Here is a 6,937-nt window from a genome sequence, read left to right on the forward strand (position 1 = left end):
TCCACACTTCAGATAGATTACTGCTAACACCACAGCCACAGCGACTTCAACATTTTTTAAAAATAAAAACCTTCTCAACGCAAACGAACAGAAACATATGAAGCGAGCAGACCAGGATCAGCCACTTTACAAAATATTTTTGTTAAGCAACGACATCACAACACAGATATAATTTCACAACATTCCATACATCATACATTGTTCACCACAATCCTCATAATTCCATTGATTAACCTGTTGGGCAACCAAACGTAATACAGCTTCTCGTCGTGAGAGAAATAAAAGAAATACGTGAAATAAATGCCACCCCTCCTTAGTTTATCAACACCGAAACGTAAAATCGACCGCGGTGGAAATTGAACGCTGAACCTAAAGGCATTCGAAATGTAGCAAAGCACTTTGTCATCTCTGTTAACGATTCTGCCAACTCGACGCCTTAGATAAAATAAGAATTTGAAAGAACTCTACTAAAAAGTAGAGCGGCAAGCTGGCCAAATCGTTAGCTCCTCGGAGAAAATGATTTACGGTATATTTACCGGCTCTTTACATTATGAATTCAATTCCTACCGAGGTGAACTTTACCTTTAATCCTTTCAGATCGATAACATGAAACATCCGTCAAATGCAGCGGCCGATGTAATCGATTTGTCCCGCTTCCCTTAAAATTACTGGATTTATGCCAAAATTGGAGAGCATTACTCCCGAAGAGTCTTAACACGTCATTTCCTTGCCTCGTTACTTGACGAGCTGGTTGGTTGGCTGCCTGAGAAGCAGGCTGTTTGGTTGGCTGGTTTGTTGGCTGGCTGGACGATTGAATATTTGGGTTGGTTTCATCCGTTCTTACGCTGATTCAGACGTGAAACGCTAAACCCCGCTCCACATAAACGCCAACAACATATTATTAGTGGCGAAACAAGGGAAGAGAAAATAACAAGCGTAGCCTAATAAATAAGCAACCACATCGCTTCCCAAACCACTAATTCATCGTCATCATCATCATCATCATCATCATCATAATCATCACCATCACCACCAACTTCTGAGGTCCGTTTTCCATGCTGGCATGGGTTGGACAGCTTGACAGGGGCTGATAAATCTGAGGGTTCCATCAGGTTTTGACATGGTTTCTATGGCTGGGAGGCCCTTCCTAATGCCAACCAGTTTATCGAGTGTGCTGGGTACTCTTTACATGGTACCAGCACCAACAGGACTACCAGTTGTAATCCCCCCCCCCTGTGCCCCTAGATCAACCCATGTGTTTGGAGGCCTATTTAAGCAAAGTCACCCATAGTCAGAGTTAGATACAAATGTGAATTTGTGAACAAAGTCACATAAATTCAGATTTTAAAACAGAAAACCCTGTGTTCTGTGTTTCTATTTTAGTAAATGTGATGATGATAATGATGATGCTGATGATGGTGAAGAAATGGTTGCCTCTGTGTGTGTGTGTGTGTGTGCATGTGTGTGTGTCACTGATGTCATGTTGTTAATATTGTTGAGCGTAACAGCTGAAGAAACATTAAGTGCTCTAATAATATATCACCAATGGTAAATGTGGAATTCATGTCCATGTTGATTTTATTGACTGACACTCCCAGCCATTGATGTCCTTTTGCCATGCACACACACACACACACACACACACACACACACACACACACACACACACACACACACACACACACACACACACACACACACACACACAAACACACACATACACATACGCACACATACACATACACACACAATTATAATGTGTGCGTGTGTGTATGTGTTTCTGTGTTGATGTAGGTCAAATGAGACTTTAGCGAGGCAGACACTCTATAGCCAGATGCATTTCCTGTCACCAACCCTTAACTGTTATTCAAGAAGGGCCCCTTTTTCAATGCACAGGTTCATCTGGCATCCTCTCCTACCAGCAGTTCTATATTCCTCTCAGCATCACCATGGCACCCAAATGGCCACCCTCTTTTCAAATACAGAACCATCTCCTGACTCTCATCTTGCTTTTGGCTTTTCTTTCTACAAACTTCTCATCCAAATTCTTTTCCCTTTTCTGTATATTTTTCTATGGTTCTTCATTTCTTCTTCCATTCCTTCCATGCCATAAACTAAGAGAGTTACTTGTGACATCTTTACCATTTTATTCAGGTTAAGAATTCCTCCATTTTTATGATTTTCATTCTGCTTAGAATATTTCATAAATTGTATTCAATCTCTATTTTTTTAAAAGCTAAAACGTGTTGAAATTGTTTGATTTCACTCTTAAAAAATATATCGGAGAATTCTACGCTTTCCATTCTGCTTGTCAAACAGCTTCACGTTTTATCTCTTCAGTCTGCAATTCATTGTTGATGTTCCTGATTATGTTGAAGTACTCAGATGTGAAGTTTCTTTGATATGTAAGTCATCATCATCATCGTCATTGTTATCATCATCATCATCATCATCATCGTCATTGTTGTCATCATCATCATCATCATCATCATCATCATCATCATCATCATCATCATCGTCGTCTTCATCATCATCATCATCATCGTCGTCGTCATAATCATCATCATTGTCACATTCAACATCGTCATCACCATCATTATCAACAACATCACTGTTTTAATGTTAACTTTTCTATGCTTGCAGGGTCAAACAGAATTCTTTGAATTAAACACACACACACTCACACACACATGCATACACTCACACACATATCTTAAATTCCGCTGTAGGCTGGCTTAATGCTAGTCTCATACATTTCCTGGTGCAAGACAAGGCATTATACCAACTTCCACCATATTTATGCCCCATCAACGGAATTACTCCTACAACACTTTTAACAACACACCAAAGCACACACACACATACACACACACACATACATGCACGCATGCACACACACACACACTCTACTTGTATACACATCTTATAAATGTTTGTGATGTTGTCCTCGTTTGGATGTTTTAGAGAATTTGATGAGAACTTCTCACTGTGGCATCTGCTGAGAAGCAGCAGGGTGCCTGAGTGACGGAACTGGTGGGTGGTTGATTAAATACAACCGTTACCTGTGAGGTGGGTGATTAAGGTGATACTGGGTGGAGGTGATGTTGACGATGATACTGGTGATGCTGGTTATGGTGATGATGATGTTGTTGGTGATGCTGGTTTGTGATGATCATGATGATGGTGATGCTGTTTGTGACGATGATGAAGATGATGATGTTAGCACCAGTAATGATGTTGTTTGGTTTAGATTTGTTTCTGTAGGTTTTAGAGGTGGGTCGATGGTGGTGGTGGTAGTGCTAATAACAGTTCTTTGAACTCAGAACTTGGATGAATGAAACTAAATAATTGTTTACATTAAAATACAGTCGTTTAGGTTAATTAATGATAGCAATTGAGCAAATCCTTTCCATGCTGGATTGTATTTCTAATTAGAATTTTGATATTCTCAATTAAATATGTTTGCTTCTACTTAATTGCACTCCTAATTAATGCGGATGGGATCTCAAAGTAATTAACCTCAGTAATTTTTTGGTAAACTTTTCTTATGCATACTTGAGTTGTAATCCTAATCATTGATACTCTCGTTATTATTTCAAATAGTAGAGTGAAGTGTATGCTGGGCTGAAGATGTCTAACAAGACAAAAACATGCCTGCAGTTATCTCCCATTTTTGCAGAAATCATTGAAATAATATTCATCATTGACATAATGTTCTCTTTTCATTACATAAGAATTTCTGATTAGAGTTTTCAGTGCTCGTTATAATTATATTCATTGCTAATTAACTGTATTACATTGCTGTCAATCTACAGGTTTTTAATCTGGCAGCAACATTGATGATGATGATGACATAAATTTAAATATTGAGGAAGAGTGATGGATATAAATGGAGAGATTGTTGTTGTTGTTACTGCTTAAGTCTATTTACTTTAATTGAGCAAACTTGTGAAGTAATACATTCCAGCCATGGCCATCCTGTCTTTTCAGGAATATCTGGGGTGATTTTTGCAAATGTTTCCTTTTGTTTTAAGGTGGTTGGGGAATAATTTTGCTGCTATTTCTAGGAAGTGAGCAATTGTGTCATGGCTCAGTATGGGAACACTGATGATGATGATGATAATGATGATGATGAGGAGGAGGAGGAGGAGGAGGATGAGGATCTCCCCTTTTCTCCTCCTTCTCCCTTAACTCCCCTCCTGCACTCTCTACACTCTCACCATCCCTTTCCCCACTCTCACTCCACCAGACAATCTGTCTACCTTCAAACTGTTCACCTGTTTAGAAATTGCATTAAGAACAGGTGAGTGCTTTATATGGTTTCACTGTATCGTAAGCAGTATCTGGAGTATGCGGTGGTGGTGGTGGTGGTGATAGCGTATGTTTGTGTGTGTGTGGAATGTGTAATAGTAAGTGCGTGTATTTGTAAGTGGAGTGTGAAATGGCGTGCATATGGAATGTAACACTGGTTCTGTGTGTGTGTGTGTGTGCATGTGTGTGTGTGTGTGTGTGTGTGTGTGTGTGGAGTATGTAGGGTATGTGTGGAATGTATGCGTGTGGGGTGTGGTATGAAGATGGAGACATAATTTTGTGTAAAGATGAGGAAAATGTGTTGAGATTTTCTTTTAAACATTTCCCTTCTTGTTATATTTTCTATCTCGTGTGAGTCTGCGAAGGAGGGACAGGGCCCACCATGTTTTTATCATGTCCAAAACCTGATAGTAAGAGTTACTGAGTGATGCTAATGGAATGATTTCTTACCTGTAAAAGGTAAATATTAGGACATACAAAGAGTTCCAGGGGGGATGGAAGAAGGATTGGAAAAAAAGGGACGTTATATATTTTTTTCAAATTAACTATTATTAGGAATTGTTAAATTATTTTGCGTATTGTAGAAATGTGACCAATTTATTGCACAAAATCTTATATGGACCCTCAAGGACTGTATGGACCCTCAAGGACCGTATGGACCCTCAAGGACCCTATGGACCCTCAAGGACCTTATGGACCCTCAAGGACCATATGAACTCCAGTAGAGAACCACGGATGTAGACTGTTAATTAGTAAATGCTTGCCTGTTGAATGAAAATTAATTTAATCAGGGACTGATTCTTGCATTCCAATTCTTTAGTTCCAATCAAACCATTTCTAAGTCTTTAATACTTCTTCACTCATCAAAACTCAAGTCTGTTGTACTTCCTTTACATTTCATTCCATCATTGAACATTCTGTCTCCTCTCATACCAAACTAAACACTTGATATTACCTCCTCTGGATATACCCCCTCTTTCTATACTGTTTGTCCACCTTTATTCTAAAATGCTTCCAAAAACTATAGCAAAATCTCCCTCAAACCATGATCCACCTTTTTATAAAAACAGAGGAAAATGCATCAGATCAATTATTGCAAGTTTCCATTAAACAAGTGGCCAGGCCTTTCAGTCAGTATTTAAGTTCAATTAAGTTTGGCTGAGGCTAAATGAAAACAACTAAATGAGCCTTCATGTGGCGTCTTAACATTCTAGAAATAACAGCCAAACCTCCCTCAAATCACACCCTTTTGCTTAATGTCATATTACTCAAACTGTTCAAGGTGCCAGGCAGGATTTGAACTAAATATTTCAGAGCATTTGTATGTAATTCTCTGCAAATTGTGGCGTTTAATACTTTCTTTTGAACCTAACAAATAAACACTAAGAAAGATATTTAGGTTAATTAACAAAGAAAACATAACGAAAGCTACCTGTAAATGAGGAATTTATTTTCAGGTATACTGAATGCTAATAGAAAATGCTAATTTGCCTCAAGCAAGGAATTGGTGAAAAGACTGTTTTACTTGATTGACAAATAGTGGAATGAGAAGCAGGCAAGTTTTTGTGAGAAACAACAGAACATTAGATTGCATTAATATTGCATGCAAGACATCTTTTGTTTCTTCTGTGGAAAATATGGAAAGTCTTGGTAGTATTTATGGCTTCCAAAACAAACACAGCAATATATAATTTAGAATATAAACATTCTGGCAGCATAATTCTGGGAGTTAATTCAATCAAAATAGTAGCAACGTCAACATGATCACCATAGTGGAATATTTCCTACACGAATAACAACAAAGTATATAGAAACAGGCGAGAAGTATGAGTTTAAATGCACACAGATGTGCGCTTGTGTGTGTGTGTGTGTGTGTGTGTGTGCCCATGAATACAAACATACACATACATACATACATACATATATATATATATATATATATATATATACACACATACATACTTATATATGTGTGTGTGTATATATTCATACATACATATGTGTGTGTATATGTATGTATATATATATATATATATATATATATATATATACACACACAAATTTATATACTTAAAGGTATATGCACAGACACACACACATACCCTTAAGCAAATATCTATGTTACTATTTGTGTGTGTGTGTGTGTGTGTGTGTGTGTGTGTGTGCGTGCACATGTACATATGTCTGACAGAAAGCAAATCAGTTACAGACAGATTTTCACATGCTTGCACATACATGTGAATAGTCACACATGAATAGATATCCACGTAGACTTAAGTTCTGTCTAAGCGTAACTCCTTGACTAATTACCAGCTTTGTTGAGCAGCCATACATTCAATCAACTTTGAAAAACATCTTAAAAATACTAAAAACTAAAGGTACAACTAGCTTTGTGGCATCATCTGCCTCCCATCAACTCTAACTCCACATTGCACTGTTATCTTACCATCTTGTTTCGTCTCTTCATTTCTTTGTTTCTTACAACGTGAATAAATGCATTCTGAAAACTCTGTATCGCTATGCATGCATGTATGTATGTGTGTATGTATGCATGCATGCATGTATGTATGTATGTGTGTATGTATGTATGTCATTATTCAGTTTATTTCAAGATTTCTTGCCAATA

The sequence above is a fragment of the Octopus bimaculoides genome, chromosome 13 (assembly GCF_001194135.2).
Source record: "Octopus bimaculoides isolate UCB-OBI-ISO-001 chromosome 13, ASM119413v2, whole genome shotgun sequence".
In the NCBI taxonomy this organism is placed as follows: Eukaryota; Metazoa; Mollusca; class Cephalopoda; order Octopoda; family Octopodidae; genus Octopus; species Octopus bimaculoides.